Genomic DNA, 23,669 nt, shown 5'->3' with positions numbered 1-23,669 from the left:
CCCCAGGAACTTGAAGCTGGACACCCTCTCAACACACTGTCCATCGATGCAGATTGACTGCAGGTTGGACTTCCTCCTTCTGAAGTCTACAATCAATTCTTTGGTCTTGGAGGTGTTAATGACCAAGTTGTTCTCTGAGCACCACTCCACCAGCCTTTGAACCTCTTCCCTGTATGCCGTTTCATCACCATCAGAGATCAGTCCGATCAGGGTGGTGTCATCAGCAAACTTGATTGTGACATTGTCTAAGTGGCTGCTGACGGAGTCATAGGTATAGAGTGTGTAGAGGAGTGGGCTCAGCACACAGCCTTGCGGAGATCCAGTATTAATGCTGAGAGCTGTGGAGAGATGTGAACCAACTCTAACTCTCTGTACACGGTCTGAGAGGAAGTTTCTTAGCCAACTGCAGATGGTGTATGGAAGACCAATGTCCATTAGCTTCACAGTCAGTCTGTCTGGGAGTATAGTGTTGAAAGCAGAGCTAAAATCAACGAAGAGGAGCCTGGCATATCGCCCCTGCAGTTCCAGGTGGGAGACGGTGGCATGGAGCGCTGTTGCTATGGCATCTTCTGTTGATCTGTTCGTTCTGTATGCAAACCGAAATGGGTTGAGGGTAGCTGGGAGGCAAGACCTGATGTGGTGTCTCACAAGTTTCTCAAAACACTTCATGATGACTGCAGTCAGGGCGACTGGTCTGAAGTCATTTAGGCTGCCGATGCTGGTTTTTTGGTATTGGCACAATTGTGGCTGACTTCAGACATGGTGGGATGAAGGACTGGGATAGAGATGCATTGAAGATCGTGGTGAAGACTCAAGCCAGCTGGTCTGTACATTCTCTGAGGACCCGTCCAGTGACTCCATCTAGTCCAGCAGCCTTCCAGGGATTCACTGCCTTCAGTGTGCTCCTCACCTCGTGTTCCTCCACCCTGAAGCTGTAACCGTTGCAGTTAGATGGTGGAACTGCTGCTGTTTCTGATCATTCCATGTCGAAACGTGCAAAGAGGTGGTTCAGCCTCTCTGTCAGAATTGGGTCATCATCTGCCTGTGCTGTGTTGCTGGGCTTGTAGTGAGTGAGATGCTGGACCCCCTGCCACACTTGCCTTGCATTGTTGGTGCTGAAGTGGTCCTCTATCCATCTTTTGTATTCCAATTTGGCTTTCCTAATCCCCTTCTTCAGGTCAGCCCTTGCGACACTGTACTGCGCCTCATCCCCAGACCTGAAAGCTGTATCGCATTGCCTCAGAAGGACCTGGACTTGTTCATTCATCCAGGGTTTCTGGTTGGAGTACACCCGGTAAAGTCTGTCCACAGTAACGTTTTCTACACAGAAGTTGATGTAGGAAAGCACAGAATTGGTATACACCTCCAGGTCCTCATGCTCAAATACAGTCTAGTCTGTGCTCTCAGCTTGTAGCTGAAGCAGTGCTCCCTCAGGCCATGTTTTAACAGTCCTTGTGGATGGGGGGGATTCTCCTCCTGCAGGTTGTGTATGCAGGAATCAGCAGCATGGACATGTGGTCAGAGAAGCCTAGATGTGGTAAGGGAATTGTTCTATAGGCTTTCCTGATGTTGCTGTAGACTTTGTCCAGTGTTATTTCCCCTCGTTGCACACTGGATATACTGCTCAAACTTGAGAAACACCATTTTTAGGTCCATGTGGTTGAAGTCCCCCGCTACTATGTGCACTGTGTCAGGGTAAGAGTTCTGCTTATTACTAATGGCTTCATGTAGCTTGCTCAGGGCTCGGTTAGCATTAGCGTCGGGAGCTATGTATACCAGCGTTACCATGACAACGTTGATTTTGCATGGTAAATACATGGGCCTGGCTTTAACAGTCACATATTCCAAGTCTGGAGAGCAGTGATTGTCTAGTATGCATGCGTTGTTGCACCAGATGTTGTGTGTGTAAACGCATAAGCCTCCTCTGCTCTTACTGGAGTCGCCGTTTCTGTCATGGCAGTGGGCTGTGTAGCACGCTAACTCGTTAGCCGTATCCAGTATGCTTGGCTGTAGCCAGGTTTCTGTTATTATTGCAATGCTGCTGTTGCAAAGACAGCTGTTGGCGGCAAACTGTAACCTCAGCTTATCGATTTTGTTGTGGATGGATCTGGCATTTGAGAGGAAAATGCTGGGAAGTGGTGTTTTAAAGGGTTGCTTCTTTAGCCGCGCTAGTGGGCTGGCCCTGCCGCCTCATTTTTGCTTCCGTTGTCTGCACTTCCTCTTGGGCTTACCGCTGGGCAGGACTATCTTTGACGGCCTTGGAGTTCTGGCTATGTCCTCCGGTATGTCGTGAGAGCTGTAATAGTCCAAGAAAATAGTCCTTCTCCAGCGTAAACTCAGGTCCAGTAGATCCTGACGGCTGTATGTTGTTTTTGCCCAACATACTGTAACACTAACAAACATACACATGCAAATATAGAACAAATAAAGCACAGAGAGTGGAGAGCAGTGAGCCGCTGTGTCTGTGCGCGCCGCCATATTGCCCATCAGCAAGACTTTTTGTATAACTGTCCTTCATCCTGTTAAAATACTAACATGCTAAATCCTTTGGTTTCCAGAAACAGCCAAAGAAGTGAAGCAGCTGCAGTTTGCTGTTGAGAGCAACAAGAACCAGCTGACCTCAGGTCTGTCTGCCTCCCTGTAGTTTCCAATGCTGGTGATAATTCATACCTCATCATAGGGCTGGGGGATATGGACCAAAAGTAATATTTCGATATTTTTCAGCTGAATGGCAATATACGATATATATATCTCGATATATTTTCTTCCCAAAGGTATAAACAGAAAGGCCCTTCAGAGTCAAAGCTACAGTGCCTTGCGAAAGTATTCGGCCCCCTTGAACTTTTCAACCTTTTGCCACATTTCAGGCTTCAAACATAAAGATATAAAATTTTAATTTTTTGTGAAGTGAAGTGAACTGAAAAGTGGGGCATGCAATATTATTCGGCCCCCTTGCGTTAATACTTTGTAGCGCCACCTTTTGCTGCAATTACAGCTGCAAGTCACTTGGGGTATGTCTCTATCAGTTTTGCACGCCCCACTTTTCAGTTTTTTATTTGTTAAAAAAGTTTGACACATCCAATAAATTTCATTCCACTTCAAGATTGTGTCCCACTTGTTGATTCTTCACAAAAAATTAAAATTTTATATCTTTATGTTTGAAGCCTGAAATGTGGCAAAAGGTTGAAAAGTTCAAGGGGGCCGAATACTTTCGCAAGGCACTATACATGTCCCAAATGTCACACAGACATTTATATTAACATTCAGCTGTAGATGTACATGAGAAATTACTCAAAAATCAACTATTGGTATATTTAAATAATAATGCTCCTCAAATACATTATTGCTGTGCTATTAAAATGTAAATAGCAAAGATACAGAACAAAAATAACCAAAGGCTGACTGATTCTTTACAGAGCTGTACGTGCAGGTACAGGCTCCTGTACATGACAGACTGATTGAACAAAATTCCACCTGCAGGATTTTAGCCAGCTCAGTAAATCTATAGACATATGTGCTGATGTATCACAGCAACGGGCCCAGCTGCTTAATGCAGCATCTGCAAGCACACGAAAAAGACCCACTTCCGCTATTAAGGTCACGAGACTTTCGGTACAGACCAACTTCTACTGCATATGGCGGCGCTCTCTTACCTGCAGCCAGGGACTCTTGGGGGTCTGGGCAATGCCAAAGCGTACGAACGGACGCAGTACGAAGGCTGTATGTACACAAAAAACGGCAACAGCAAAGGATTTCAGGTTTCCAAAACTCTCCGACCTCACCAGAAAAAGTTGCTAAATTTGTGACTAGTCGCTTTTGGGGGAAAAAAGTTGCCAGTGGGGTCTGAAAAGCCGCTAAATCTAGCAACAAAGTCACTAAGTTGGCAACACTGCCATGCGGTCACTTCCTGCATGATGAACGGGTGAAGCGGAGAGAGGCAGGGCAGCACAAAGCTGTGCAGAGACAAACTGGGAGAAGAGAAAGGTGAACTGGTGGAGCTACAAGTATGATTTTACCGTGACCTACACTATATCAATATAAACGATATTGTCTCATCTGATATCATGCATGAAAAAATATCGATATTTTTAAAAAGTCAATTTGTCGCCCAGCCCTACCTCTTCATACCAACTGGTGTTTGTGTGTTCAGTGTCGGAGGTGCTGAAGCAGCTGAAGTCTGCTGTTGAGAGCAACAAGAACCAGCTGACCTCAGGTCTGTCTGCCTCCCTGTAGTTTCCAATGCTGGTGATAATTCATACCTCATCATACCAACTGGCAGAATTTGATCAGAGTTAAAGTTTTGAACTCTCCGTTTATTAAAAGTTGTAATTTCTGTTCAGACATGTCAAATCATCTGTTATCTGTGGAGCAGAGCGTTTCCAACCTGAGTGACATCATCAGATCACTAGATCCCTCACTGCAGCACGCCCAAGGTAACACACCTATTAGTTACCATCAAAAAGTGAATGAAACAAGGACAGGTTTTGGTAGATAACTGCAAGCACTCTAAAAAAGTTTGTACAAATTTTAGTCAAACACAGCAGCTGTTTACAGCTAAAAGTCGAGACAAAGGTTTATATTGTTTCTGTTCTGTAACATTTAATCAAAGGGGAGGAGTTCTGTATCTATTTTATTGCTTTGAATTTTCAAAGATGAATAGAATAGAATAGAATAGAATAGAATAGAATAGAATGCCTAATTTGTAATTATACAGAATGTACAATGGGATTAGAGGGGATAGGAGATGTTTAAATCAGTGTTTTTCAACCAGTGTGCCACGGCACACTGGTGTGCCGTGGGAGATCGTCAGGTGTGCTGTGGGAAATCATCCAGTTTCACGTAATATGCCACGAGTGTCTGTCCTGTAGTAGTGACTGGGAGCATAATCATGTAATACTCTACCATATCACTAGACTAGATAGCAGCAGGTACCGAATTGCATTGTACATAGAGACAAGAGAATTAAGCTGCGTTTCCATGCGGAACAACTCGCTGCGGGTTGACTCGACTCACCACGATTTGACGGCATCTCCATTAGAATCAGGAACACTTTGCCGGTCCTTTTTCCTTACTCACTCACCCGAGGTTCTAAGCAATCCGAGCAGGCCCGGATTAAGGTGGGTCTGGGCCCCGGGGCAAGGAGATTGCAAGGGCCCCCCCCCCCCCTCCCGCTCCGAGCCCATACCAACCCAACCCCCCCCCCCCCCTCCCCCCCCCCCCCCCGACACACACTCCCCTACAAAAGTCTCTTTCTGCTCTTCCTTCGTGCAAAATCATCTACCAACTCATCAAAGTTCAGCTGTTGCACAAACTGTGATTCAATTGCAAGAAGTGAGAGGGAGTTCAGACGATTTTGGGTCATTTTCATCCTGAGCTCATTTTTTATTCGAGCCATTCTGGAGAATGACCGTTCCCCTTCACAGTTCGTAATTGGCAGAGTCAAGAACAGTCGAAGTGCGATGTAAAGACTTGGAAATGTGGACTGCAAATCCAAATTTACCACGGTCTTTAGCATTGTATTTGGGCATCTTTGTTCTTTTGGAATGAATGATTTGAATTGAACAAGTTCATCTGCCAGGCTCATGGTTAGATCAGTGGGATATGCTGCAGCAAGTGCTTCGGCCCTTGAAGTGAGCTCACTGATTGACATATTATCAGGCATGAAAAGAACATGAAAAAGATTGGTCAAGTGTGTGTATGCAGTTAACCGATGGTCAAGACAGGACACAAGCTTGTCAATTAGAACATTGAACGTTTCAATTCGAAACTTTTCTTTTCCACCTAATTTAACATCTGGCTCTGCACTTTCATCAGCCATATGTTTGCGCTTCTTTGTGCACTGGAGATCATGTCTGTAGTCTTGGGAGACTGAATCAGTAACACTTAAGGCTGATCTTTCAAAATGGGCAAAATTGTCTCTCTGTGCTGCCACAAAATCACAAAGAGAACTGAGAAGCTGTGTTGCCGTATTTATGTTGATGTTAGGCTTCTGTAACTGCAGGCTTGTGGCTTGGAACCGCTGCAGTATTGTATCCCAAAAGTATGCCATGACAGCTATCTCTAGGGTGTCCAGCTTGCCACAAAGTGCAGAGGCCTCACTTCTAGTGTCACGTTTCTCCTGTGGATCTTTGGAAATATTGTTCAGTGAATCTCTCAGTTGTGCATAATATTTCCACAGAGCATTTGTTGATTCAGCTCTTGCACTCCAGCGAGTGCCTGACAAGGACTTCAGTGTGAGTTTCACATTTGTATTTCTGAAAACCTTTCCCCACCTGTGTGTTGAAGAGGCACAAAATGTGTACAAAGATTGCAGGAAGTCAAAGAAACGCCCATCTTCTGGGCTACTGTCAACAGCATTGACACCAACTAAATTCAATGAATGCGCAGCACAGGGGACATAACAAATCAATGGGTTTATGCGTTTCAGATGAGCTTGAACTCCATTGTACTTTCCTGACATATTACTTGCATTGTCGTAAGACTGGCCACGACAGTTACTTATGTCTAGGCCCAGGTTCTCCACCATTGCAACAACACACTCAGCCAAATTGCTCCCGCTATGATTCTCAATAGGCTCGAAACCCAGAAACCGCTCAACAACGTCTCCCCCAGCTTCAACAAATCTGAAAATAAAAGTGAGTTGGTCCACATGTGCAAGATCGGGAGTGGAGTCAACGATAACAGAAAAGTATTTGGCCTCTTTTATCTCACTGATAATCGCTTCCTTTGTTCTTTCTCCCATTAAGTGGATAAATTCCCCACAGATTGTGGATGAGAGATAGGACACAGAGCCTTTGCCCTTGCCTCCAAACATTTGGAGATGGTCAGCTAGAAAAGGGTCAAATTTGGCCAACAGTTCGATAATGCCTAAGAAATTACCATTGTGAGGTGATCCAAACTGCTCGTCATCTCCCCTGAACGCAAGGCCCCTCTCTCCCAAAAACTGAATTACAGCAACAACTCTTCTCAAAACGTCCCGCCAGTATTGCCTTTCTGCATCAATTTGTTTCATAAGATCAGAATCAATTCTTCCTGTGTCTTTGGAACGACTGTGTAATGCTAACATGCAAGCCCTATGCTCCTCATTCCTCTCATGCTCACCGATACGCTCAGAATGTTTCCAATCAGAAAACCCATTGACAAATGCATTGCACTTACTTGAGAACAGTTTGCAAGCAAAACAATAAATGCAACCAGAGGAAGGTGAGTAAAGGAGCCACTGCCTTTCCACAGACTGACCATTAGGTAGACAGCATTTGACTAAGGAATTTGTGAAACTCCTAGTGCCACCCCCCATGGTCATATCTCTAATTGAGGCAGGGTACTTTTCACTCCGATTTTGAAAAGCAACTGCTCCTCTACTAACCAGAATCGACTTAGCCTGTTCAGTAATGGCATTTGGCCACAAAGCAGGGTCATTAACGGTTTCACACCAGGAGTTTGAGGTCCTAGCTGCTAATGGTAAATGGACTAGTTCTTATATAGCGCTTTTCTACTCAGTCAGAGCACTCAAAGCGCTTATACAACATGTTTTACATTCACCCATGCACTCCCATTCATACAAGCACTTCCATGTTTACTAAGCTAAGTGCTTTTAATTAGCTAACATTCACACACATTCATACTCCGACGGGACGGTCGGAGAGCAACTTGGGGTTAAGTATCTTGCCCAAGGATACATTGGCATGCAGCCCGGAGTAGCCAGGAATCGAACCACTGACCTTCCGATCAGTAGGTGACCTGCTCTACCTACTGAGCTACAGCCACCCCAAGTGGGATACTGGTCTCAGTGTACTCCTCCTGGTCTGACAGTGAGTCTGCTGTTGTAAGAGTACACGAGTCTGGAATGGCTGTGGTATTTGAGCATGAAGCAGAAGATCCATGACTGGAGATGGTGTCCCCAGCTTCTGGGTGGAAACTGAACTCTGTGTGTGGCCCTGAAGCCTGAGCCTGAGAGGCCAGGTCTACACCGGATTGGATCTGTGTGGGCTCCGGCATGATCAAATCAGTGGTGCTCTCTACACTGCTGCAACTCGGACCACTGATGACATTATCAACATTGGTATCAACATTGGAATCCTTTGGCTTATCAAAAAAGCCAGAAATCGAAGGCACATTTTTTAAGAAGTCAGCCTGTTTTGCCTCTCTGTTTTTTTTGGCTCTTCGCTTTGAAGCGCCACTTTTTTGTTTGCAATCCATAGGCCTACTATTAATGACAGTTGCAAAAAAAAACAAGACAAACAAAAAACCAAGTCGCCACTGCCTCTGTGAAAAGTCACTTGATGACAACACGATATATGATTAAGGGCAGAAGCTAGATAAAGGTAATATCTCAACCGTGTAAGACTTCCTAAGACAGAACAGAATATGATGAAATGATTAAAATGGGAAAAAGTCGCTTATCAGCTTTTTAGTTATTAAAGATGGCCAAAAGTTGCAGTGTGAAGCTTAAAGGCAGAAAGTAGCTGTTGTTTACATATCAAAACTAATAGGCAATGTCGCTAAATTCACTAAATGAAGTTGCCAGAGAATGGCCAAATACAATACAACACTCCTTAAAGTTCGGAAGGTGTTATATTTAAACACGAAATACACTAGCCTTTTAAGGTAGGCTTTTAACCTTTAAAGGTGTAATGTGATATGCGTATAATGTGATATAGTATAATGTGATATAGTACACAATAATAAAATATAAATGTATACAAGCCTTTAAAAAGGCTGTTGAATATTAAACTACATATGATGATATAGTATGATATAATATAATACAATATAATATAAATGTATACAAGCCTTTAAAAAGGCTGTTGAATATTAAACTATACGTATAATGATATAGTATAGCTTAATATAATATGATACAAATGAATGCAAGCCTTTAAAAAGGCTGTTGATTATTACAACTAAACAAGTGATGTTGCACAGGTTGAATGCAAAGCAATTTGTCAAGCAGTAAGCCAAGGTCAAGTTCTGAGTGAACAGAAGTGATGCAGGGGGTTATATATATAGAGACAGAGCCAAAGTCTCCGCTCCTTCTTTCAGTCCACTACTTGTGGCCAATTCAGCGACTTTTGATGGTCCCTGGCGACTAAAAATGTCGTGTAGCGCCTTTGGCAACTTTTTGGTCAGCTGATGACTCAACTCATCTTTTCAGTGGCATTGTCCGTTGATTCTCGCTATCCCGACATGCCGCTATTCCGACTACTAATGTAATAAATATTTGCCTTTACTGACGGTTAGGGTTAGGAATAGTTTTAGGGTAAGGCATATGCCTTTATTGACGGTTAAGGTTAGGAATAGTTTTGGGTTAGGCACATTTAATTAAACAGTGTGTCAGTAATAAACAAAACCAAAACATACCGCTATGCCGACAATAGAAATCAATGGCAATAGCGACATGCACCCGGCATAGTCATTGTTTTTCAGCATAAGTGTAACTGTGCTGCTATCAGAAGTGTTTCTCATGGTGAAATAGTGCTGCAGATTAGCTCTAATCTTTAAAAATTGCTAGCATTGCCCTTTTGCATTATGAACGCAGCCATGCATGCACATTTTCTAGAGATGAGCGTTGTGTATGACGCTTTGCCGTCATATGTCACGTCATGACGTCATCTGGCGATTTTTCAGAGAGCCAATAGTGACTTTCTGTAATTTCCACAGGAAAATCCATATTGGGCATCCAAATTTGTTCATATGGACATATGCAAGCGAAATCTGCAAAGTTGAGAGGTACAAAACCTTGTGTTCTTAAGGTGAATATCTACTGGTGTATTACTCTCCCCGAAGAGAACTAATAGGTTATAATGACAAGTGAATCACCATGTCATTTTGTGTGCAAACAATATTGTGCAGGAGCGAAATCACTTCCCACAGAATATAGATACAAGTTCTGCTAGCTCTCTACTGGGGCCAGCGTTAGGCCCAGGATATGCGGTGGTCACGAAGCAGGTGTTGTCAATTGAGAAACTTTGCCGTTAGATTTAGTGACTTGTGGGTGTTACACCTCTCCATTACGAAACCCCGCTACTCCGAAACCGGGGGTGCATATCCCTACCCCCTTACCCTAACCCTAACCCCGTTTGGAGTGGCGGGGTTTTGGAAAGGAAAAACGTCCGCACTTGTGGGCGTCCCTAGCGACAAAAAAACATTTAGCAACTTTCGCAACCTTTTGGTGAATCTGGCTGCTCGTCTTTAAAGTGACAAAAATCATTGTTCTCAACATAACTGTAGCTTTGCGCCGCTGTCAGAAGCATTTCTAACGGTGAATCAGTGCTGCAGATTAGCTCTGATCTGTAAAAATCCGCTAGCACTATCTTCTTCTACTACAGACATAACCGTCCCCACACGTTTTCTAGAGATTGGCATTGCGTGCATGGTGCTGTGACATCATACGTAATGTCATGACGTCATCTGGTGACTTTAAGCGACTTTTCAGAGAGCCAATTGCGACTTTCTGTGATTTTTAGCAGGACTGAGTCCACTGGAAAATCCATATTGGTTTTTCTCTTACAATGGCTGCCGTTCCTCATGGCCCAGGGATCCTCTGGTTGTCGTCCCCCATGCCCCAGGGGCCCTCTGGTTGCCATACATCATGGCTCAGGGGCCCTCTGGTTGCCATATTCTGTGGCCCAGGGGCCCTCTGGTTTTCGTACTGCATGGCCCAGGGACCATCTGGTTGCCATATCCTGTAGCCCAGGGGCCCTTTGATTGCTGTCCCCCTAGGCGCTCTAGTCGCCGTACCGCATAGCCCAGGGGCCCTTTGATTGCCGTTTCCTGTGGCCCAGGGGCCCTATGGTTGCCATATCCCGTGGCTCAGGGGCCCTTTGATAGCCGTCCCCCGTGGCCCAGGGGCCCTCTGATAGCCGTCCCCCGTGGCCCAGGGGCCCTCTGATTGCCGTCCCCCGTGGCCCAGGGGCCCTCTGATTGCCGTCCCCTGTGGCCCAGGGGCCCTCTGGTTGCCATATCCCGTGGCCCAGGGGCCCTCTGATTGCCGTCCTCCGTGGCCTAGGGGCCCTCTGGTTGCTGTACGACATGGCCCAGGGGCCCTCTGGTTCCTATGTCCTGTGGCCGAGGGCCCTCTGACTGCTGTCACTCCCCCCAGCCCATTTCAGTTAACCCTTATAGACTAAAGAAGTACAACTAAAGAAGATCCTAGAATAGAGGGCTCTATCGCAATAAGCCCAGGCCCCCCCTGGGCCCCCTGGATCCATGGGCCCTGGGGCGCCAGCCCCACTCGCCCGGTCGGTAATACGGCCCTGAATCCGAGGCGATACAAAAATATGACGCGGAGTACAGCATGCCACTGATTGGCCAGGGAATATCATCACTAGAGCGACTCCTTCATTTTTAAAACCCCACAGCAAGAAACTGGAGGCATGCAAAGCACCGGTTGAATGCCCAGACCGACAGCTTGCAGCGGTAGTTTGGCAACATGAGAGCCATCTGAAACGCACACACAGCATACATATTATAACCCTATACTGCCGGGCGATCGCTGCTACCAGCCGAACAGCTGGTTAGCACAGACCAACATAGGGTATTATTACGGTGTTATTACACAAATTGTTGCTGTAACTCCTCGAACAGCAGAACTTTTGAAGTACACTGAGCCGATTATGACATGTTCGGTGGTATAGGGTTATAGTTTACAATGATAACCATCATCCATTAAAACATTGTATGGGGACTTATGCAGGATGATGATATTAAACTGGCATTAGCTGTGAGCTTGCCTCTTTCTCATGTATTGTTGTGTTGTGTTATTCCTGGTAACAGAATGATTTTGGACAGAATTAGTTTGCAAAACACTGAAGTTTTCTACTATCAGACCACATTGTTGTGGCATTTATGTTCAAGCTGTGTTTTTGAAGTGGACATGTTAAGTGCACTTTTTATTTAAAAGAAGATATATGTTACATGATAAAGTTCTTTTTTGTGTTTATTTGATTCCTATTCAAGACACTTTGATAAGAATGACTATATTGTTAATATAGGCTACAGAGTGTCATTTTTTAACATTTTTGGGTGCTGAGATGTTGGAACCCCATTGGAGATCTGCATCCATATACACCCACAGGAACTTGAAGCTGGACACCCTCTCCACACACTGTCCATCGATGCAGATTGACTGCAGGTTGGACTTCCTCCTTCTGAAGTCTACAATCAGTTCTTTGGTCTTGGAGGTGTTAATGACCAAGTTGTTCTCTGAACACCACTCCACTAGCCTTTGAACCTCTTCCCTGTATGCTGTTTCATCACCATCAGAGATCAATCCGATCAGGGTGGTGTCATCAGTGAACTTGATTGTGACGTTGTCTGAGTGGCTGCTGATGCACTCATAGATGTACAGTGTGTAGAGGAGTGGGCTCAGCACACAGCCTTGCGGAGATCCGGTGTTAAATACTGAGAGCTGTGGAGAGATGTGAACCAACTAACTCTCTGTACACGGTCTGGTGACTGTGTGGTACTTGTGTTATTAGACTTAACAGCTGCGTTTGACACTGTGGACCATGAGATCCTCATTTCCAGGCTGGAGCAGTGTGTGGGCATCACAGGTGCAGCGCTCCAGTGGTTTAAATCGTACCTCTCAGGTAGAAGTTTCTGTGTGTACATTGATGATTTCGAGTCTGCCTCTGCTGCCCTCCCTTGGGGGGTTCCTCAGGGCTCCACTCTGGGACCTCTCCTGTTCTCCTTATACCTGCTGCCACTTGGAACTATTTTTCAGATGTAACATACAAGCAAAATCAGCCAGAACCCAAAACGCAGCCAAGACCAGAGTTGGTTCACAAAATGTCTTTATTACAAAAATAAAGGTAAGGGGCTAGCAGGGAGTAGTCAGGCTAGTGGGTCAGGAAGGGGGAGGTCCACTGGGGTCGGGGATCCAGCCAGGAAGGGGTCAGGTGGATGGGCAAAGGGAGAACTAGAGGGCTCAGGGGACAAACAGACGACAGGGACAAATTCCACCAACCAGAGGCTGAGTCAGGGGGGCAATCCAGGTCCATTCACAGGAGGCAGGCAATGAAGATCCAGAAATCAGAAAAACATGAGACAAGGTCAGAGTCAGGCAGGGTCCATCAGCAGTAAGTCAGAAATCCTCCAGCAGCCAAGGGACAAGGCAAAATCTGTGGTCAAAAACAGGCAGGATCAGAAAACCAAAAAACTAGGAAACACGAGACACGGCTTGAAAGCTGAAACTGGAGCAACAGACGATCTCGCACTGAGCTGGTGACGAGCAGCTGTTTAAATAGGGAGCAGCACAGTGCAGGTGAGGGTAATGAGTAATCAGCACACTCAGGGTAGGGCTGCAATCAGGACATCAGAAGCATGATATTTCTTTTCACTGTTACGCAGATGATTGTCAAGTGTATCTTCCACTGAAACACACTGGTTCATGCTCTGTGCAGCCTCTCCTTGAATGCCTTAGAGACATCAGGGGATGGATGTCATTAAATTTTCTGAGTTTGAATGAGAAAAAGACAGAAATCATGTTGTTCAGACCCAGTGGCACCAGCAGTACCCCCTGTGTTGACCTTTCCTCCCTGGCCCCATATGAGAAATCCATTATCACTAAATTAGGTGTAAAAATGGACCCGACTTTAAGGCTCGATGCTCAGGTGAACACAGTGGTGAAATCCTGCTTCTTTCAGCTGAGAAGACTGTCAAAAATCAAGCCTCTTCTTTCAAAACCTAATCTAGAAACAGTAATAAATGCTTTTATAACATCTCGTCTTGATTACTGTAATGCACTTCTGACTGGAATTAGCCAGGCCTTCATTGCTCGTCTACAGCTGGTGCAAAATGCTGCTGCACGATTTTTATCTGGTACAAGCAAGCGAGAGCACATCACCCCAATTTTAGCTTCTCTTCATTTACGAATCCATTTTAAAATTCTTTTGTTTGTTTTTAAGTCTCTTAGAGAGAGAAGAGAGAAAGCTTTATTTGTCACATACATATACAAGCAGTGAGGTTCATTCTCTGCATTTAACCCATCACACACGGAGTATGTAGTACACACAGCACAGCATGGAGCAGGGGGCAGCCAAGGGGCACCCGGGGAGCAACCTGGGGGGGTGGGCTTGCTCAGGGAGCTGAAGTGATGCCAGCCCGAGGATTTGAACCAGGGTCCTCTCAGTGATGAACCCTCTTCTTCTCCCCTAGGCCACCACTCCCAGGTGGTTAATGGTTTTGCCCCATCTTATCTATCTGAACTGCTGCACCCATATGTTCCATCTCGTTCCCTTAGGTCAGCAGACCAGATGATTTTACTTGTTTCAAAGTCGCAACAAAAACTCAGGGGTGATCGAGCCTTTGCAGTTGCAGCTCCAAAATTATGGAATAATTTACCGCTGTATGTCAGACAGGCTCCTTCACTTGCTGTTTTTAAATCTCGTTTAACATTTTTATTCCTTGGCCTTTGACCCAGTGTGAGACTCTGACTTAAATCTTAAGACACTGTTATAGTTCTTAATTAATTAATTAATTAATTTAATCTCTTTCACATTTGTTTTATATCTGTATCTCATTGCCTTCTGACCTGTTTTTGGTTTTTTATGTGTGATGTTTTTGTACAGCACTTTGGTTAGCCCTGTTGTTTTTAAAAGTGCTCTATAAATAAAGTGGTATGGTAAAATACTACCGTATTTTTCGGACTATACGTCGCTCCGGAGTATAGGTCGCACCAGCCAAAAAATGCATAATAAAGAAGAAAAAAACATATATAGGTCGCACTGGACTATAAGTCGCACTTTTTTTGGGGGGGGGGTTGCTAGAATCCGAGACCCAGAGCAGAAATTCCATCTTGAAAGGCAATTTAAAATAATAATGGATTAAAGAACAGGACGAACACGGTTACGCCTACATTATGCTAACGTAACACATTCAGCTACATGACGCACAACGAACACGTGTTCGGTATGTTAACGTAACATTAAGTTATTCAGATAACCATAGCATAAAGAACATACTAACAAGTTAACCAAACCATCAATCCATTGAATTCTTCATCCTCGGTGTCACTTCTAAACAATTCCGTACACTCCGTAGACGAAGCGCCGCTTCCTCTTCTGTGTCGCGTTAGTCAGACTCGTCGTCAGCTGCAGTTCCAGTTATTCCAGCCTTTCTGAATCCCAACAGGATGGTTTGTCACTGAAGCCCATGTTTTCTTGATCCATCCAATGACTTCCAGGAAAGTTGGGTGGCGCATTCTCCCAGTTGCCGTTAAGCTGTGCTCTCCATCCATCATCCACTGCGCCCACAGGTTACGCAAGACTGCCTTAAAGCTGCAGTTCACGGAGATGTCAAGTGGCTGGAGTATTTTGGTTCATGTGTTATAAATGTCACATATACGTCGCTCCGGAGTATAGGTCGCACCCCCAGCCAAACTATGAAAAAAAGGGCGACTTATACTCCGGAAAATACGGTAACATGCTAAATCCTTTGGTTTCCAGAAACAGCCAAAGAAGTGAAGCAGCTGCTGTTTGCTGTTGAGAACAACAAGAACCAGCTGACCTCAGGTCTGTCTGCCTCCCTGTAGTTTCCAATGCTGGTGATAGTTCATACCTCATCATAGGGCTGGGCGATATGGACCAAGAGTAATATCTCAATATTTTTCAGCTGAATGGCGATATACGATATATATCTTGATATATTTTCTTCCCAAAGGTATATAAATGTCACACAGACATTTTTATTAACATTCAACTGTAGATGTACATGAGAAATTACTCAAAAATAAACTATTTAAATAATAATGCTCCTCAAATAAATTATTGCTGTGCTATTAAAATGTAAATAGAAAAGATCCAGAACAAAAATAGCCAAAGGCTGACCTTTTCTTTACAAAGCTGTACATCCAGGTACAGGCTCCTGTACATGAACAAAACTCCATCTGCAGGATTTTAGCATCTCAGTAAATCCATAGACATATGTACTGATGTATCACAGCAACGGGCCCAGCCGCTCAATGCAGCGTCTGCAAGCACACGAAAAAGACCCACAATTACGGTCACATGACTGACGGTACAGACCAACTTCTGCTGCGTATGGCGGCGCTCTCTTACCTGCAGACAGGGACTCTTGTGGGTCCGGGCGATGCCAAAGCGTACGACCGGATGCAGTACGAAGCCTGTATGTACACAAAACATGGTGACAGTGGAGGATTTCAGGTTTCCAGAACTCTCCGACCTCACTGAAAAAAGTCGCTAAATTTATCACTAATCGCTTTAGGGGGTAAAAAAAGTTGCCAGCGGGGTTTGAAAAACCACTAAATCTAGCAACAAAGTCACTAAGTTGGCAACACTGCCATGCAGTCACTTCCTGCATGATGAACAGGTGAAGCTGTGCAGAGGCAATCTGGGAGAAGAGAAAGGTGAACTGGTGGAGCTACAAGTATGATTTTAATGTGACCTACACTATATCGATATAAACGATATTGTCTCATCTGATATCATGTATGAAAAAATATTGATATTTTTTAAAAAATTGATACATTGCCCAGCCCTACCTCATCATACCAACTGGTGTTTGTGTATTCAGTGTCGGGGGCGCTGAAGCAGCTGGAGGTCATCGACTCTCTCAGCAGGAGTGTTGCCACCATCAAATGTTCCCTCAAACGTATCATCAACAACAGTATGTTCATTCACATTTTACCATACAGGGAACATACACATCTACGGGTCCACATTCACACCTCTGTATCCATCAGGTTCATCTACAGAAGGCTGCTGTCCTCCAGATTGGACTGCTTTTGAATCCAGCTGTTACTACTTCAGCCGTGGGTCTCTCTCCTGGAACGACTCCAGAGACCGGTGTGAAACACGGCAAGCTCACCTGGTCATTCTGCGTGCCGACAAGGAGTGGGTAAGACAGGTCTTACCTTATCTTAGGCTGAGGTTCCTGGGTTGAAGGTCACTGGACTTCTTTTTAGGTTGTTGAAGATGTTTCACCTCTCATCAGAAGTTTCTTCAGCTGGAAAAAGATGAGTTGACCACCCCACTAGAGGCTAGAGGGACTCCCCATCATTGTTTAGAGGTGAAGAGGTCAAACATCTTCAACAGCCTAAAGAGAAGTCCAGCTGATCCACTTTGAGATGAAAGGCTTAACAGAAACTGTCACTGAATGAGATTTCATTTATTTTGTGATACTTCTGTAAGAAGATCTAAGATTCAGAGGGCCATAATTTAGATAATGCTTCAAAATAAGAGCTTCAAAAATCATTTCCAGATGGTTTGTTTCAGAATGGCTTTTCCAGCCCCAGCTCTCAATTAGTCTTTGGCCAATGGCAGTGACACAGTAACAGGTAACTTGAACCCAGCAGAGCTGCACAGTCGTGATCACATTATAAGTTTTAACAAAATGCATCATGAAGCAAAAGAGATTAAATTGCTTGTTTAATTGCTTATACACACATTTAAATCTCTATTAAAAACACATTTCTTTTCCTTGGCATTTGGCTGCAGTGCTACCTCCTTTTAGATGATTGTTTTATGGTATTTTATGGTACTTGTTTTAAACGTTTTAATTTTTAATTTTCTTATGTTATTTATTGTTCTTAATGTTTTTATTTATTTATTTTTATTTTATTATTTTATTTATTTATTTATATATTTTTATTTTTATTTAGTATAGTCCTTGGGGTTACAGATCTTGTACAGCACTTTGGTCAACGTCGTTGTTTTAAATGTGCTTTATAAATAAACTTGACTTGACTTGACTTGACTTGTTTCTCAGAGAACGTCAAAAAAGAGCAGCTGCACAACTGACAGATACATTTTAACCATTACAGCTGCTATAAACATAAGATAAATTATTTGAACTGAGAACCTACATATAAGAATACTTTATCATTAGAGACATTTATAACAAACCAAACTGCTTGAAAATCTGGTTGGAGCTGAGAGGACAAATGACACCCTGTGGAAGAGCCTGAGATTAATAATAATAACTAATGATTAAATACAGGGTGGAGTAAAAAGAGGTGAATGAAAAGAAACAGTGCATCATGGGAACCCCCCCAGCAGCCTAGGCCTATGGCAGCATAACTAAGGGAGGGTTCAGGGTCACCAGTACACCCTTTATTTTACATACTTTCAAGATGAAACCCACTGACCAAGCTATCAAATATCCTAAGTGCTTCTCATCACCATCATCAAGCATCAGTGATGCATGTGTGACTCTGTCTGCCCAGGACTTTGTGATCCATCGAACCGCCCCTCAGCAGTTCTGGATCGGTTTGTCTGACTGGAGAACTGGAAGCTGGGAGTGGGTGGACCAGACGCCGTACACTGTGGAGTCCAGGTCAGTTCCTGTCCAGTCTGTTGCTACTTTTCCACCGCTGAGGTGCCAGTGCTGGCGCTGGTTTCAATGAACCAATGAAAAGCTTAAGAACGGGCCCGCGTTCCCACCGCGTTTCTGTGAACTGCTCCTTTACGTATGAGTGTGGGCGGGTCCTCGTCTGGACACGGAAGCTGAAGAGCACAAACGTGGGAGAACACGCTCCCCTTTCTGCGCTGCAAATACGTTTTAGGGTCCAAACCAAACTACTGCAGCATCTGTGTGCAGCACAGAGGGAAACACAGACAGCGATTAGAGCAAGACGACAAGTACGCACTTTGTGTCCTTTTATCTGTGATATGAACTGATAAAAAGCAGCAAGTTCAGCCTTAGAGCCCAACCTAATTCACAGCCGTGAAAATCGCTTCGCTTTTCTCTGTAATACACATGTAATATGGAAGAAAACTTGATGGTGAGACGGCAGAGTCTCGCCCCTCTGATGCTTTCGGCACGTGTTCTTGGTTCCAGACCAGCTAGTTTGCGGGGCCAGGATTTGAACCCGTTTTTTTTGGCCGAGCACTGAGTACGTTTGCCGTGGAAACACTGCTGAATGGTTCAAATGCTGGCACCGGCACCTGAACCCCGTAGGCGGAAAAGAGGCCTGTATCTCATATTACCTAAACCTATCCAAGCTGGTTTTATACCCTAAGCCATAGTGGGAAATTTGTGTCCAGAATAGATGAGAGGAATGAAGTAAGGAACCAGTCAGTGCCACACAGGACCTACACATAAACATCTTTGTGTGTGTGTGTGTGTTTGTGTGTGCGTGTGTGTGTGTTTGTGTGCGTGTGTGTGTGTCTGTGTGTGTTTCCCAGGTGGTGGAGCCCAGGGCAGCCCGACAACTGGGCTGATCATGGTTTAGGCCCTGGTACTGAAGATTGCGCTCACATTAACTATGATGGACTCCTGAATGACCAGTACTGCTCCGTCAAGAAGCGCTTCATCTGTCAGAAAAATTACCTGGGTGCCTAAACACACCTGGTGCCCAGGCTCCACACTGTCTACATTTTAAAGACCCTCTTCCAATAAAACCCTGGATGGAAAAAAATCAGATCATCTCTAATATAATGAAGAAGTCCCACTTTGTGGACTTTCTGTTTTGCACGGGGTCCTTTTGCGATAGTCAAGAATGAATGGGGCTCTGAAATTTTCCAGAAAATTGCAATTACACATCTTTTGTTATGCGCATGTTTATTTCCTTTGTGTGTATTGGAAGAACACAAAAAAAAAAAAAAAACAGAGAAAAAGCAAACATTCATAAAATTCTACACAAAACTCCAAAAATGGGCAGAACAAAATTACTGGCACCCTCAACGTAATATCTGGTTGTTCACCCTTTGAATAAAATAACTGAAATCAACCATTTCCTATAACCATCAACAAGCTCTTTCCACCTCTCAGCTGCAATTTTGGATCACATGTTTGAACCTCCTCCATATCTGACTGCAGGTACTGAGATCTTTTCTCTATAGGCCTCCTTCTGTTTTGGGTAAATGGTAGAAGGACGTGCTTTACCAAGAAGCTCCATCTTGGTCTCATCTGTCCACAGGACATTGTCCCAGAAGGATTTTACTCACGTAGATTTTGGCAAACAGCAGTCCAGCTTTTTCATGTCTCTGTGTCAGCAGTGGGTCCTCCTGGGTCTCCTGCCACAGCGTTTCCTTTCATTCAAATGTTGATGGATAATTGGTGCTGACACTGATGCAGCCTGAGGCTGCAGGACAGCTTGAAGTTCTTTAGAACTTGATTGGAGCTGCTTATCCACCATCAGGACTATCCTGCACTGCAACCTTTCATCAGTTTTCCTCTTCTGTCCACGTCCAGGGAGATCAGCTACAGAGCTGTGGGCTGTAAACTTCTAGATTATGTTGGACACTGTGGACAAAGGAACATCAAGATCTCTGCAGATGGACGTGGAACCTTCAGATTGTTGATATTTGTACACAATGTTGGTTCTCAGGTCCTCAGACAGGTCTCTTCTCCTCTTTCTGATCTCCATGTTTAGTGTGACACACACAGACACACAATGCAAACACTGAGTCAGCTTCTCTCCTTTTACCTGGTTTCAGGTGTGATTTTTATATTGCCCTCACCTGTTACTGTCACAGGTGACTTTAAACGAGCTTGAAACAAAGTGTTTTACCCACAATTTTCAAAAGGTGCCAAAAATTCTGTCCGGCCCATTTTTGGAGTTTAGTATGAAATTATTTGGATTTTGTTTTTTTTTCCAAAACACACAAAGGAAATGAACATGTGCATAAAAACATGTGATTGCAATGATTTTCTAGGAGAAATACTTCATTATCTGGAAAATTTTCAGGGTTGCCAACTAGGGATGCACCGATCTAATATTCAGTAACAGTATCGGTCCGATCCTGACCTAAATTACTGGATCGGATATTGGTAAGGAAAAAAAAATGCAACCTGATCCATTAAATAGCGTTTTGCCCACATTAGCTGAATTACAGTTCTCTTCTTCTTCTTGTGGGTTTGCGGTTGACCAAACCAGCTTAGAGCTGCATTACCACCACCTACTGGAATGGAGTGGATCAGAAGTTAGAAAAAAAAAACCCTCATGCTACTTTCCCACCGCCGAGGAGCCGGTTCGTGTGCCAGTGTCACGGTGAGGGGCTGTGTGCGGAAGGAGAGGACCCAAGTGCAGGACATACGCAGACGTGAACTAAAACTTGTTTATTTACAGGGACTCGAAAAATACAAAATACAAAAACCAGAAATCTCAACCAAGGCAATAAACAAACTAGAAGCCTGGGAGAAAGCAAAAGCAAAATCCAAAACACACAGCTAGGAAGGGAACACTGGGGGAAAACAATGACGACGACGCAACAATGAACAAAGGAAGACTCAGGGCTTAAATACACACAAGGGGATTAGGGCAAGTGGAAACAACAGGGGATGACAGGTGAACCAAATGAGACTAATGACAAAGGGGAAGCAAAACTAAACACAAAGCACAAGGAACACAAGACTGTCAAAATAAAACAGGAACTGACTAACATAACAGATACTAACCTAAACACAGAAACTTAACAAGGCAACCTTACAAAACGAAACAAAGGAAACCAACCCGCACACTCAAACAACAAACAGAAAAACTAAAAGAAACACTAAGAAAACAACCAGAAAAAGTAAAACAAAAGAAAGCTACACAAAAGAAACTCAAAACGCTGGGCCACCGGCCCAGGACCATGACAGCCAGTGCTCATGCTGTTCCCAATGAAGTGGTGAAACGCTTAAGAACGGGCCTGCGTCTCTGCCACGTTCCTGTGAACTGCTCCTTTACGTATGAGTGTGGGCGGGTCCTCGTCCGGACACTGCCAGAACGTGGGAGAACACGCTCCCCTTTGTTGTGCTGCAAATACGTTTTAGGGTCCAAACCAAACTACTGCAGCATCTGTGTGCAGCACAGAGGGAAACACAGACAGCGATTAGAGCAAGACGACAAGTACGCACTTTGTGTCCTTTTATCTGTGATATGAACTGATACAAAGCAGCAAGTTCAGCCTTAGAGCCCAACCTAATTCACAGCCGTGAAAATCGCTTCGCTTTTCTCCTGTAATACACATGTAATATGGTAGAAAACTTGATGTTGAGACGGCAGAGTCACGCCCTTCTGCCGCTTTCGGCACGTGTTCCTGGTTCCAGACCAGCTAGTTTGTGGGGCCGGAATTGAACCCTTTTTTGGCCGAGAACCGAGTGCTTCAGCGGTGGAAAACCCGCCTAACGGTTCAAATAAAGGCACCGGCCCGGAACCCTGTTGGTGGGAAAGAGGCCTCAGATACTAAAAAGTTCTCCGTCGCTGCGACGGATTCCCTTTAACACTGAGTGGATCATCGCTGACATGTTTTTCCGCCTCCACCGCTCTCTGTGTGTTTGTGTGTTGTGCTCACTGTGCTGAGAATTTCAGCTGTTATTTTTTTCCGTACTTCAGCTCCCAGATCTGATCGCTATAACTGCATTTTGCTAGCGAGTGCCGCCATTAGTACTAGTGATCATCCAGTACTGGAAGGACCCCTTCCCCATCAAAATATTTTTGATACTTTAATCCCTGATTAGTGACTAAATATAGACCTGCAGTAGAAACGTATTTAGGAGAATGCCTGTGAATATAAAGCATTACAAGATTACGCTCACGCAGCCCCCAGTTTTTCAACATAAACACTGATAACACAACAATAGCAGTCAGCTGATTTACCTGCAGTCAGTCTGCACAAGCGCAAAGAGGTGGAGCCATTATAGAGACGGTGAGCTCAGATGGAGCAGAAGGAAATGTTTTTCTAGTGTCCAGATGAAGCTTTTCCCTCTGTAACCTCCATTAAACCTTTACTGGGAAACAGCTGGAGGTCCTTCATCAACCAGCTGATCAGTAAGTGAAGAAAAGAGAACTTTGTAGCTGCTCCATCCACCCTGTTTGTTTCACACAGGGAAAAACTGCAGTACGGAAGTTAAAATATGCAGATGAACTGTTAATGTGAAAAAAAGTATTTCTTATCCAGTTACTCAGGTAATCGATGGAATAATCGATACTTGATTACTAAAATAATTGATAGTTGCACCCCTTCTGAAATTTGCAACATACCATAAGCCAGTGCATCACCTTCTCACATAGGAGCAGCAGGATTCAGGTGATAGAGCGATTGTTGTGTGAGAGACTGTTGACTTATGTAAAATGTATCCAGGCATTTAAAAACAATTGTTTTATTTTAAAAAAAAAGATCGGATTTGTATCGTATCAGCAGATATTCAAATGTAAAATATTGGTATAGTATCGGACATAAATAAGTGGTATCGTGCTGTGGTGTATTTTTATCATTTTGACATCAGTATTTACAATCAATATTTTCATATCATGTATTGTTACATATATTAATCACACACACTGGATTAATGGTCACATTATATATTATTTGTCACCTATATTGTCCCTCACACACTGGAACACTGCATGCTTTAGGTGAGTGGAAAGGACTGAGGCCTGCTCAGCCAGGGCCTTGGTTTTTTTTTTTTCCACTAGTAGAACTGCACTCATTCATATTTAGAGGCTCACCTTTGTACACAGTGCACTTTTGACACAGCATTGCCAGTGTGGAGGTCGAGTAGCAGGGAGTGTGTGTCCTGAAAAAGGGGGGGTTGAAGTCCCCCCCTGAGCTACTGTAATAATGTAAGGGAGTAAATTTGTGTAAAAGTGTTTCAAGTTAGTGAAAATGTGGATAGAAGGGCGGGGTAGTGCTCTGATGGGAGGTATTTTCACGTGGGAAAAGTTGTTTGTTTATGACAGCCCGCTTTCTTGTGCTTTGTTTAACTTTGTGCTTCAATAAATC

General features: G+C 44.1%; 1 pseudogene; it reads left to right on the top strand.

The window, feature by feature from the left end:
- Window positions 1-19,302, top strand: part of LOC115777214 (asialoglycoprotein receptor 1-like) — a 38,958-nt pseudogene extending 19,656 nt beyond the window's left edge.
- Window positions 19,303-23,669: the final 4,367 nt, after the last annotated feature.

Source organism: Archocentrus centrarchus, unplaced genomic scaffold (genome assembly GCF_007364275.1).
Source record: "Archocentrus centrarchus isolate MPI-CPG fArcCen1 unplaced genomic scaffold, fArcCen1 scaffold_45_ctg1, whole genome shotgun sequence".
Taxonomy (NCBI): Eukaryota; Metazoa; Chordata; class Actinopteri; order Cichliformes; family Cichlidae; genus Archocentrus; species Archocentrus centrarchus.
This window is presented reverse-complemented; position numbering and strand designations above follow the sequence as displayed.